The 12559-nt window shown below is 40.9% G+C and overlaps 1 protein-coding gene across 3 annotated transcripts in view; it reads right to left on the reverse strand.

The window, feature by feature from the left end:
* LOC109040110 (uncharacterized) overlaps positions 1-12559 on the reverse strand; it is a 237468-nt gene that overhangs the window by 102850 nt on the left and 122059 nt on the right. For 2 of the 3 annotated variants that reach the window (XR_011899380.1, XM_019055917.2), the window contains exon 4: positions 4075-4133. The gene's annotated coding sequence lies outside the window, so the exon portion shown is untranslated. Of the gene's footprint in view, positions 1-4074; positions 4134-6810; positions 6966-12559 lie in introns of all 3 variants that reach the window. The other variant, XM_072297399.1, reaches the window with a different exon arrangement.

A 12559-nucleotide genomic window follows, 5' to 3' on the forward strand; every position in this document is an offset into this window, starting at 1 on the left:
AAGAGTCCCGACTCTAGATCCAATGTGGTTTTTTTTCCAGTGTTGGATGATATAGAAATTTTCAGGGAAATAAGTAAGAGTTTTTCTTTCTATTGTTCAGGGCATTGCATTCGAAAATGTAACTAGAATACCCTGAAATTTGAGGGGAAAATGTTCATTGATTGCCTGAAAAATGAGCGTTTCTAAGGAAGAACTTTGGCAACATTCGAACTTTCACACGGGTTTTTTTTGGCTCGGCAACATTGTGAAAAACACTCTCTCGAGACGAAAAATGTAACTAGCTCATTTCCTCAAAAAGTAGCTAAGATTGATAGGAGAATTTTAAAAGCTCAGTCTACTTTATAATAATGAAATAAGGAAAATTCAGCGAGCCTCTCTTCTTTTCAACGAGCGACATATTTCCCCGGAAAAAGGGATCCTTTATCGGAAAATAACTTGTTTCGTCGATAGAACGGAAATCACATGCGGAGCGGAAAATTCTCAACTCTATAAAAGATGAGATTCCTGTTACGAAGAAGTAATTAAAAACGCGAATATGCATACATATGTATGGAAGAAAATACCAGCGTCACCTGCTTGGTAAACTCTCGAGAAAAAACCGGAGGTCGTGCAGTGAAGGAAAATAGGAGAGGAGGACGAATAAATAAAAGGCGGAAATTAGACAGGAAATAAAATTATGAGGCGCTGGAAAACGCCGCTTCAGCTACACAGCTTGCAGGATCTCATTTTTGCGCATACTCTACCTTGCCGTAGATGCGATTCGTAGGAAAGCAGTTCTCTCAGATGTCTGTAAGCCGGCCTGTATTAAAGGGGGTCTTTACACTTCCATCGAATTGGACAACATTTTTCAATGAGGAACTGTTATATTTCTAATTCATTTTAGAAGCAGAATATCGATTGCTGAAGTGCGAGATCACGTATCTCAGAATTTGACGTTCTAGATTTCCAGTCATACTAGATTTTTTCCTTGGAAAACTGGTCAACGTAATTTCCTGAAAACTTCTTCGATTTTTCTTCTGTGTTAGTAGAATCTTCGGTACAAATTTCAAGCTATAAAGTTGACTAGGACCTTTTTTAAAAAATGAACTAGGAGGGGAGATTCTGGAACATCAAAATGTAGATCCCCGATGTGGCACTTCCGCCGCCATCGAAATGTACCATTAAATTCCCTAAGCAGATAGGTGTGGTGTACAGATAATACAGCAGCTCATAATAATCGCAAAATTTAAATTTTATGCTGCATAGTGACTCGCATATGGCAGATACACTAACCTTTTTGCAGAATGAACACTGAAATCTTCTTCATCCGACTTTTGAAATGAACTATATCGACTATACTATTGAATGACTATTACCGATAAACCTATATCTACCGATAAACCTATCAAGTTAAGCACCGATAAACTATTTGAGATGAGCAACCAACTTTTCAAATAAACTACAATCAACAAGATCGGTTAGATAAGTTAAGGCATCTAATAAGTTAACAAGAATCAAAACGAGATTCACGGCAGCTTTTTAAAAGCAAACAAGGAATTTTCGAGCAAATGGGTAAACTTGGGGAATTTTAAGGACTCTTTTCAAGGATGTAAGAGTTACATCCGCAAATTGAGTGCTAGTAACTCATTAATTAACAGAGCGCCATATCGCCTTCAATCCATGACATAGGCAAAAACGGGTTCTCGCGGGTTGGAATAATGGTATATCCACGGTAAACTATGTAGGCGGCAAGACGATTTTTCATCCATGAAGACACGAGCAATTAATCCTTAAGGGATCAAAAATTTTGAAGAGCAGGATTTCTGACAGTTTTCTAGGGCAAAAATCAAATACTGATTATTATTTCCCGGATGAATCTAAAGTAATATTGTAATCAAAGGACGATTTGACCAGTGCCGTTTTTTTCTCAAAGTTTTTCGCGAGCGGAAAGTTCGAGTTCTTTGATTCTGACGTGAACGATGGACGTTAGTTTCTTATTTATGCGTATGGGTTGAGAATTTTTGAAAGGTTCCATTTGTTCTGCGTTAAAATGGTTGCGTCTCAAAAAACTTGCATTCTCGGCTTGTTTAGTGGTTGGTAAGAGAGCTAGCTGAGTTGTTCTCTCTTTTGACCATGACGAAAAGCCACGCATCTGACATCTGTGCAAAAAACCGCATTCGAGAGCGTCAAGTTATGTTGGGGATGATGAAACTATTCATGTTATTGGATCATTTTATCGGTGCAAACGCTCCGAGCTGTACCGAAGATCTGTATCGGAAGGAAAGTTTACAAATTGCGGGGATTTTGCCGAGGTTACGGCGTGACATACATGGACGGGTCACGCTTCAAACGATCCCTCTCAATTTATCATATTTGCGCTGCGCCGTTGTCAAATTTCCCGCGCTGCCACAGCCGCTCCTGAGAGGTTAACGTGTAGGTTAGGTGAACGTATGGGTTAAATGCAAGGAAAACATCAAGAATTTGATCTTGTTTTTATTAATTGTGCAGAACGTAAAAATATCAACTTATACACAGAAATCCTGATGCCAACTAGCCAGCATTTATAGTGAAGAGACAAAGCGAGTAAAGGCGGACCCCCCCCCCCCCCCCCCCCCCGGTTCGCCCGAAAGAGGGAGGGAAAGAGAAGGAAGGAAGAAAAAAGGAACGAAGGAAAGAAGAACGAAATGCGCTTATACATTTGGTAATTATTTAAGAAGAAAATTGACTCTATCTGCATATGAGATACTATAAAAATTTCTGGGGAAGGTCCCCGGAGTGTCTGGATCCGCCTATGAAGGCGAATGATATTTTGAAGAAAGAAAGGGGAGGGGGAGCGAAAACAATAGAAGAAAAAGAATTGAACCAATACGCAGAGTAAGAAATTGTTCATTACACCACAAGTATAGTTTTTCCATCGAAAATTGGCGCAGAACTAGTTTCACACATCGGAGACTTGTTTGCGTGTAAATAATGAGACTTTAGCCGCATCTGCACGCAACGATTAAAACACAACGTTTAATTGAATATACTATCTGTAACTTACTTTATGGTCCCGATTCAGGTACAGCTGGTTTGCTTCAGAAGATGGCCCATTCGGACATTTTACACGTCCATCTTCAGTTGTACGGTTCGCGAAAGCTTCCGCTCTGATTATTTGATCGATCAGTTTTTTTGTGTGTTTTTAGTATTTATTAATGTATTTTTTACAATATTTCTGACGAGCGGAATTTTTCGCGAACTGCACACCTGAAGATGGATATGTGAAATGTCCGAAATGGCTATCGTGTGATGCGAACCAGTTATACTTAGTTCGGGACCACAAAGTAAGTTACAGATAGTAGATAAAACCAAAGCGTTTAATTGAATAGTTCAATGATGCTTTTCAATACTTTTAAGAGCATACTGATAAATAAACAATGATAAGGAAAGGTTCATTTGCAAAAAGGGATTTAAGTAAGCGCCGAGAACACGGTCCCTGGGGTAAATTACCGCAAAAGCGAGCGGTTGGCAGCACCGCTGGTCGTCCCTGTAGCAAGGTTATTTTTTCATCTCGCGTTGGTATCAAAAGAACTTTAGCGATCGGAATATGTTAGCCCCAAGTGATATAAGGCCTAGGTGATCTTCACAAAAAAGGGATTAAAGCGATGACCCCCATAAATTATAGCCTTGGTGCGGGCTGAATTTTCAGCGCTCGCCGGAATTTATGGCAATATCCGTTGTGGGAATTGTTGCTTGAGGGACGCCTACCGCTGTTTGAGAAAGCAAAGTATCTTCTCTGGAGATAAATTCCGCACTTTTTTGTGGTATTGTGTTGCTGGGACACCGAATTAAAGGAAATAAGCTTTTTCCGCGCGAGATATGGATCTTATTCGATATAGGTGCGATGTATCGGTCGGTTCAAAACAGTATAACATAATCTCAAACAAGAATTTTAGGATTCAAGTTAGAAAACTTGAAAAGGAGAAAATTCCGAAAAATTTCACTTTTCACTGTAATGGTACCGACTCGTAAGAATCAAATATTTATCATAGAAAAATCAGTGCTGCAACGGGCAAAAGTAAAATAGAATGTGATAAACATCTAACATCAACTCACCGTCATGCAACTGCAGCTATACAAGATGATCAAACGGACAACTCCTCATTTTGGTGTCACTGAAAACAAAACAGAAGAAAATCATTTATCAATGCATATCATTCAATTTAATGTGTTTCAGTCAATCTATAGAATCACCTAGGGTTTCCGGAAATCAGAGACAAAATTTTGAGAAGTTTAAAACGAGAAAATAGGGCAGCTTTGACATTTAACTGAGATGCAACCTCCTATGTAAAGAAAACACCAATTTATGAATTTTATTTGATACCTCGTCCTTAGGTAAACTTACTATTACGATATTATATATTATCAGGCACATCAAGACTTGCAAAATTATTTTCTTAAAGCCTGCTAAATTCAAGGCGAGGGGGTTGAACTTTGTAAGTGCGGCCAAAGTTGCCAAGTAGCTTTGAAAAGAACTTCTAAAGAGGTCCGTTTCAGGTCCAAGATTTTCCAACTTCACCGTCTTACTGAAGAGAGCGGTAAAGGGGAAAAATGAATAAAAAAACGCATAAATCAATTTCAAGGGTTGTGGAACGATACAGCGGTGTGGCGTGCTTTGCGATATAACGATTGATCTGTCATTTAAACCTATGGAAAAGGATCGATTAGTAGGGCGTTCGCAGCGAACACCTTAATAATCGATTCTTTACCACGGATTCAAATGGAGAAATATCGATAATCGATCATTCACGCCACGCTACTGGAACAATACCGCCGAACGGAGATTTTGGCGAAAATGAGTGACGACTTTGCCACATCCAACAGTATAAAATACACAAGCTGATGTTTTTAGTTTTTCCGATTCGGCATGGGAGCACTGTAATGACGATGTAATGTTTAACAAAAATTGCGGACTTAACTTCAAAATTACAAAAAATGGCGAAGTTGCTTCTCCGTCCTGCAAAATCGTCAGTTTGCAAATAGGCGTACTGCCCCTTAACTTTCGATTTGGAAATTTAAGGCAGTATTCGCTGTGCCGAGTAAAAACGCCGAATGAACATTCTATATTTGCCGAATTTCCCCAGATTAATCGTGCATTTTTTAGGAAAGTTACCAGTGGCGTGGCGTGAATTGCGATAAATCGATTGTTATGCCATGATAAACCTATGGAAAAGGATCGATAAAAGGGGTGTTTGCAGCGAGCACCTTAATAATCGAGTTTTTACCATAGTTTTAAATGGCATAACAATCGATATATCGCAATTCACGCCACGCCACTGAAAGTTACTCATGTGTTTTTCCTTGAAATTTTCAGGTATTTTAGATCAAATTGCGAACAAAATCGTCAGAAAAATTTGAAGAAAAACATTCGGAACATTTTCAATGAATTCGGTTTAAATTGAGGGGAATCTGACGACGCCTGACGGCTCACGCGGCGTTTTTCCTTAGCACGGCAGTACTGCTTCCTTCGATAAGACGGGAGCAGTGGCGTGGCAGGAATTGCGATATATCGATTGATATGTAATTTAAACCTATGGTAAAGAATCGATTATTAAGGTGTCCGCTGCGAACACCCTATCTATCGATCCTTCTCCATAGGTTTAAATGGCATAACAATCGATATATCGCAATTCATGCCACGCCACTGTAGTCGGAAACTGCAATTTTTGTGCCTTGCATTGAACCCGATTAATCGGAAGACCGTAGCTTCCGATGGTCAGCAGCGCCCCAGTCCAATCAACCTCCAGATTGCAAAGATCTTAAAAAGATCCGCGCGGTTGTGACCTGGAAAGTCCTGCGACCGCCCGCGGCATGTACGATGCTACGGAGCCATACTCCTCTTAACCGGCCCCGGGGGAGCCTCACGGCCCTTGCTTATCTGCATCGACTTTGTTTCCCTTCATGTCTCCGGATTATGGGCACCGCTGCCGAAAATATCTCCTCTTTAACACGACCAAGTCAGAAAAGCTTACAGGGAATTTTGATCAAGTTGGCAACGGTGATTACGGAGCTGCAAGGGTTTTTTCCAATCCCGGTGCCGAACATTAGAGGGACGATCATATCTGCTCTGCAATTTGCATGGACCGACCAACCTTGACAGAGCCACGGTTGCGACGTTGACCAGAAATCAGTCGAGCTCCGTCCTACGGACGTCTAAATCCACAGAAAGAAATTTAGGGCGTCTTTGGTAAGAATGCCCATGAGGTTCGTATACGTGGCCGTCCTTTAAACAACTCATTTCCTACGGGGGACCCCATGTTGTTTACATTGTGATCAAGGAAGGCACAAAAATATCCTTAAAATATTATCAAAGTAAAGACTTTAGCCGACCTCGGAAATTCAGTATGTAACTCTGGGAATGGCTCCTTATAACGGAATATAATGATTTGCCACTACAAACGTTACCACATACAGAACAAAATACACGACAAATTATATAAATGTTGAAGTTGGTTCACACAGCCTTTTAGATAAATTCAGATGACTTGTTTTCGTCGGCATATCGTACATTTTGTGGCAGCAAACATTGTAAGTAACCTCTCGTATAAGGATTCTTTCCGGAGTTATACTAATTAATTTTGCTCCAGGTTGGCAGAAGCTGTCCTTTTAATGATGCTATCGTTTAGGCTTCCTTGAACCTTCCTTCATAACAACGTAAATCCTATGGGACCTCTCAAGGTATAAGTAGCGGATTGAGGAACACTTGGACTTCATTCTGCAATAATTAGGAAATTCAATTTCTGGCTTATCCTTAAAAACACCTACGTACTTAAAGAAACAAATGTTACATACCTTATTTCTAAACTAAGCCAGATATTGTAATCCCGAATTGCAGAGTGTAGTCCTATTATTGATACGGCCTTGAAACTTGGAATGCGGCTGAAACTGGGCAGCCTCGCGTACCATGTGCAGAAAAATGAATTATTTTAAGGCAAAATCACTTTCACCTATAAATGAAAAGAATTCGTGGTTTTACTATAGTAAATTTTGTAACAGAGCATTTGAATAGGTCAGTATTATAGAAAAAAAAACCTGGTTGCACAATACACATGCTTGGCAGCGTTGCAGACACCAGAAGTGTGTTTTAACATAAAATTTGGAGGCGTCAAAAATACACTAAAAAAGGAGATCAAAGGACGTCCTAGCTTCAGCTGCGCAGTCCTTTAAGCATCACTACAAATAAGAAAAACGGAGCCAACGAAATAGAGGAAGGAAAAGGATGCGCATTGATGACGGCGCAGAGATACAACTATTTGTACTTGATGGATGTCCGTGTTGCGTCTGCCAAATTGAAGGCGCGAAGGAAAAGGATGCGCGTTGATGACGGCACAGAGATACAACTATTCGTACTTGATGCATGTCCGTATTGCGTCTGCCAAATTGAAGGCGCGATGGTGTGAGACGTAAACTCGCGACGATCTGCTATAAGAGATGAGCCGGTATAAAATAGGTAGAGTTCATTCCGAAAACTATGGTTCATATTTTCGGGTGAAAATGAAATTAAATGAATATTTCCTCTAAAACTGGCAAAAGCACATACCGCTCGGGTTTTATGATATCTCCTTTTATCTTTGACTTATGAATCCTGGCTGCTTTTTTGTTGGGGAGATCATTCATTTGTTTATATCTACATGATCTTTTTGACGAATTTCTTACTGTAAAGGATGCAGTTAGTCTTCCTGACTCTTGCGATGATCTTTAGAGCGCATGTCTGTGACAGCATGACATTCAGTTGACGCTTCTTTTTGTTTGCGAAGCAACGACTATGAGAGCAGGATCATCGGATACCGGGAAAAGTTTAATGGTAATGTCTACAAGAGTACTTCATACTCCCAAATCGAGAGCTATACGCAAAAAGATGGTTTTAATTGATAGTGAACCAATCATCGTGTCTACTCACAGTAAGAAAAAGTATCTGAATCGCATCGGTGGGAATCCAATGCGCTGCTAGCCACACAACAAGTCGCAACCTCTGAGCAGTATACTAGTGCTAATGCGTTTAAATGGCGCACCAGCTCATCGATGTGTAGGCTTTTGGGGGGGGGGGGGGGGTCCAGTTTTAAAATAAATAAAGCTGTGAAGACTGCATTTTATGCTCTTAACGTAATGCGCAGGTAGTTTCGATCGTTTGTCTATAAGAAAATTTCTTAGCGGTAGAGTAATTCTTATCGAAATTGATCGTTGAACTCAAAAGAAGCCTAAAAAAACGCGCCTGATGAGCTCAACGGTGAGCTCATTTTCGGGAAACAAAAATGCGCGTTTACGGTTTCCTTGGTAACCTTTGTTTGCTATCAGCTGATGCTTTATTTCCATTTCCCAGCCAAGTCGACGGAGTTTATACGTCCTTTCTTCACTAAATACATTGACTAACACCTGAGCGCTTTTCTAATACGACAGTTTTAGAACTTTCCCGCTTGTTTCGATTGATCGGTCATTTTAACCGTTGGAAAAGGATCGATAAACAGGGTGGAAGCTCGCATCGAACATCTGAATAACCAGATTCGACCAATTAAATCCGTTGGTTTTCGATCGGTCGAACTTTTTTTTACAACCTTCTCGGGAGGTGGTACCAGCATCATATCATGCACCAACGTTGCAATTCGTTCATAACCGAATCAGAAGTTCCGAACTCAAATAAAATGGCAGCTCGGAAGTTCGGGCTCGGAAGTAGTACCGAACCTCTAAATAAAATTCGCTACAAGAGTATGTGCACAGCAGTGGCGTGGCGTGCTTTGCGATGTATCGATTGAATTGCCATTTAAACCTATGGTAAAGAATCGATTATTAAGGTGTTCGCTGCGAACACACTGTTTATCGATCCTTTTCCATGGGTTTAAATGGCATAACAATCGATATATCGCAATTCACGCCACGCCACTGATGTACACAGGTTCCGCAGGAAACTTTCTTCATGCCCCGATGTCTCAGAGTAACCTACGGTTTGGGTTGCTCTGACGCAAAAGATAACACAGAGTAACACTAAACACGGATATTTTAAACTGTATGTGCTGTGGCTCTTGGACGCTCAGAGAAATCATAACTGTGATCCTCTCATCTCCCTACATTTTCCTATTTGTTACAGATCAATCCACTGTTATACTGAGCCAATTTGAGGCTATTGACGAGTGACGGTCCTTAGGCGAGCCGACGCTATTCAGATTTTGGAAATATCGACAACGTGTCTTTAAAATATATTACGTTAAAAAGTTGAGAATTCTCCCATATAAACAATGTAAATGTTCATTTGTTGTCACGATTCGTTCAAAAGATCAACCGGTTTAATTTTTAATGATTTTTGCGGCTCATCAAGGAACTAACTCAGGGAGATCCGCGAAGCTGTGTGGGGTTGGGCTGGGGGGGGGGGGGGGGAGGTGCCCCTTCCTATTTAATCATCCGTTTGGTGGCGTTAAATTGAAAGTTGTTGACCGTAGTCACTTACAAGTTTGTTCCGACGTCAGTTATGATTGCCCTGAAATTCTGCGGAAGAATTCCGCAAAAATTAAGATGAAGCGACTCGGATGCAACCTTCCCCTGCTGCGAAGACGACTTCTGATTAAAATGCAGATTGTGTCTCGGTGCACACGGCTTTTGAGTCGCTACGTGCAGTGCACGCCAAGGTCATTCTCCCCCAGTAGAGCACATCTTAATCTGTTGATCGCTTCGTTTCGCCGTAAACGGTTGTATTAGTGATTGCTAGAGCGCGCCGCATCGCTGACAACTCACTTAAAAATGCATCTATTTTATCGAATCTAAAACTTTAAAACTTGAAACTTCCTGTTATAACATCTTTTAAAATATACGTATTGTTTTACTTGTTTTATTTACGTTTACTAACCTGACCTTACCTAAACCCAAACCTTACCAAACTTAGCTGAGCCAAACCTTCCCCAACCTTACACAACTTAACCTTGCTTACTTACGAGTGACCTTAACCCTAGCTAAAGACTTTATTTTACTAGTAAAAAATATATTTTTCTGTTAGTTGACATTGTGATCGTTGAAACCATGCTCACGCCTATAGTTTTACATTTTTACTACCTGGGCTGGACATCAATAATCGTTGACGCGGTGATCAGATTTTGGGTTTATTGACACCAACGTTACCCTTAAAACATATCGACGGCGAGACTGCAAAAATGAGTATCTCGGTTGAGGTGTTTCAAAATCTCCTCTTCTATTTTATTTTTTAAAGGAGACCAAATCAACATCATGTCTTGAACTTTTTACAGACTAATCTTCAGGTACAGAAGAAAAATCACTGACATTTTCAAAAAAGACGCTTCATAGTTTTCTCTGCAGAATATAAAGTATGACCGGAAATCTGTAGCGCGCGAACCGAAGTGCACATTTCTGTATAGTTTCACCATCGATATGGAAGTTTACTTTACAAGTTTTGCGTGCGGAAGGCGTTGCTGATTTTCTTAATGCACTCCATGTAAAACCTGATTGATCCTACAAAAAACACAATGCTATCTTTTTCTTCTTCTTTTTTTGGGCAAAAATACCTCGTCCGAGTATCACACCAGCGAGCGTTTGGGTGACATGAAACGTAAGAGAGAAATGAAAGATAGAAAATTTCCGTGAAATATTTCATGAAATTTCACGAGGCTGTATTTCATAGTTTTCAGGGGCTGCAGTATGCAACCTGCACTCAACCACACAAAAATAGAGGAAAGTCACAATTTTTACATTTTGCGAAACATGAAAAAGACCTGGTATTTCTCAATATGTTTCAGTAATTTCAGGAATTTTAGAAATTTAATGAAATATTTCTCGTGAAATTTCAAAATTTTATTTTTCATGAAATTTTGCCACCTTGGCGGGCGTCCAAAACAAGGGTAGTAAGCGCAACTGAATTATCACCAATCGATAATGTCTCGTTTGTAAACTTCAAAATTTGCGCATCCTTCCACCGCAGAGAGGCCGTGGCCAATACACTTCGTCGAATCGATAACTCCCCGATTGAAAATTGGCGGATCCGGCGACACACGAGGCAACCTCACCGCAATTTCGGGACCATTGTGAGTGGCGCCTTAATAACGGCGGGAAATGAAGTGTAATTAATTGTGCGGATTTGAAGCGACGTGCAACGATACGCAGCGTTGCCGAACTTACCCCCACTTCCCAGGGATCCGCGGGGATTTCGGCGAGATTTGGAGGGGGCGGCGACACGGTGACAAGGCGGGGACGATCCGGGGAGAGGTGAGTAATTGTTCACAGGCAGTTGGCATATTTCGAGGAGGTTCGGGGAGGGGGGTTCGCGAGGCTGGAGAGGAGTGAAAGGAGGTGACTGACGAATGGAAATTGACCTAAACTAAACTTAAGAGCCCCGGATCTCCCCTTGGCCCTGGCCGTGTGGCACGACAACCCTCCAACCCCCGACTTCGACCGGGCTCATGTCGAGCATAACCTATATAGGCCTACGGTGGGATTAATGAACCGCGAGAGGGTACGATTTTAAGCATTCTGATATGTTTCCTCCACAATCCAACACGATCTAACACGACCCGCGCGACGAAAATTACAGAAATTAACTCTTAATCTAGATATTAAGGTGGATCTACAGCTTTTGCGCTATATTCTGCTATATATATGCGCTCCAGAATGTATTTTGGAGGGCATGCTCGATATATTTCGTTTTTTAACCTTTGCGAGTAGGTGGATTATTCAGGGGAAATCGAAATTTCAGTCCGTGGATTAACCATACTGAAAATCATCTTCCAAAGATGAGACACAAAGTCAAAAGTGCTGTTTTCCAATCAATCATTGATATCGATAGATTCGAGTCAGTTTTAAAATGGAAATAGTACTTTTGACTTTGTTTTCAAATTTTGGAAAGTGATTTTCGGTCCGAATATTTCTAATGATTTACCTACGGACTGAAATTCCGGTTTTTTCAAAATAATCCATAAAAATTGTTAAAAGTTGAAATACATCGATCGTGCCCGGATAATATATTCCGCGAAAGCTGAAGATCAACCCATCTAGTAATTTTCATTTGGCAATACGAGCGGAAAGTTTGAATTTCCTGCTCCTAGGGAGCCCGAGTCTCCGTGCGCTAAATCCCGTACTATAACGGTTTTGGCAAGCTCCTCAAAAAAATGCACTGTTACTCCATCCTCCTGGCCGATTACTGAAATTTTGTGTCTGCCGGGCGGACATAGATGACATGGGTTAGATAGCGGAGCGTGATTGGTCGGTCATGTCTTATCGCTGCTTCTTCGTGCCTTTGTCAGGTGGAATGGACGACATACTGTCAGAAACTCAAGAGGTGCCTTCAGCTGGTCATGAATTCCACCTGACAAAGGCACGACAAAGAAACGACAAGACATGGCCAACCAATCACGCTCCGCCATTATAGTCCAGTCAATAGGGGGTAAAGTAGAGACAATTTCTGAGGAAACTTTCAGATATATTAATCCTATGTATTTTTCATCGCTGAATCCGAATTTCATATTTGCGAAAAGATCTGAGGCGAGCCAAAGCCACCATCTTGAAAAAATGGCAGAAATTTGCGTTTTTCCGCCAAAAAACCGAAATA

This window comes from Bemisia tabaci, chromosome 2, assembly GCF_918797505.1.
Source record: "Bemisia tabaci chromosome 2, PGI_BMITA_v3".
Taxonomy (NCBI): domain Eukaryota; kingdom Metazoa; phylum Arthropoda; class Insecta; order Hemiptera; family Aleyrodidae; genus Bemisia; species Bemisia tabaci.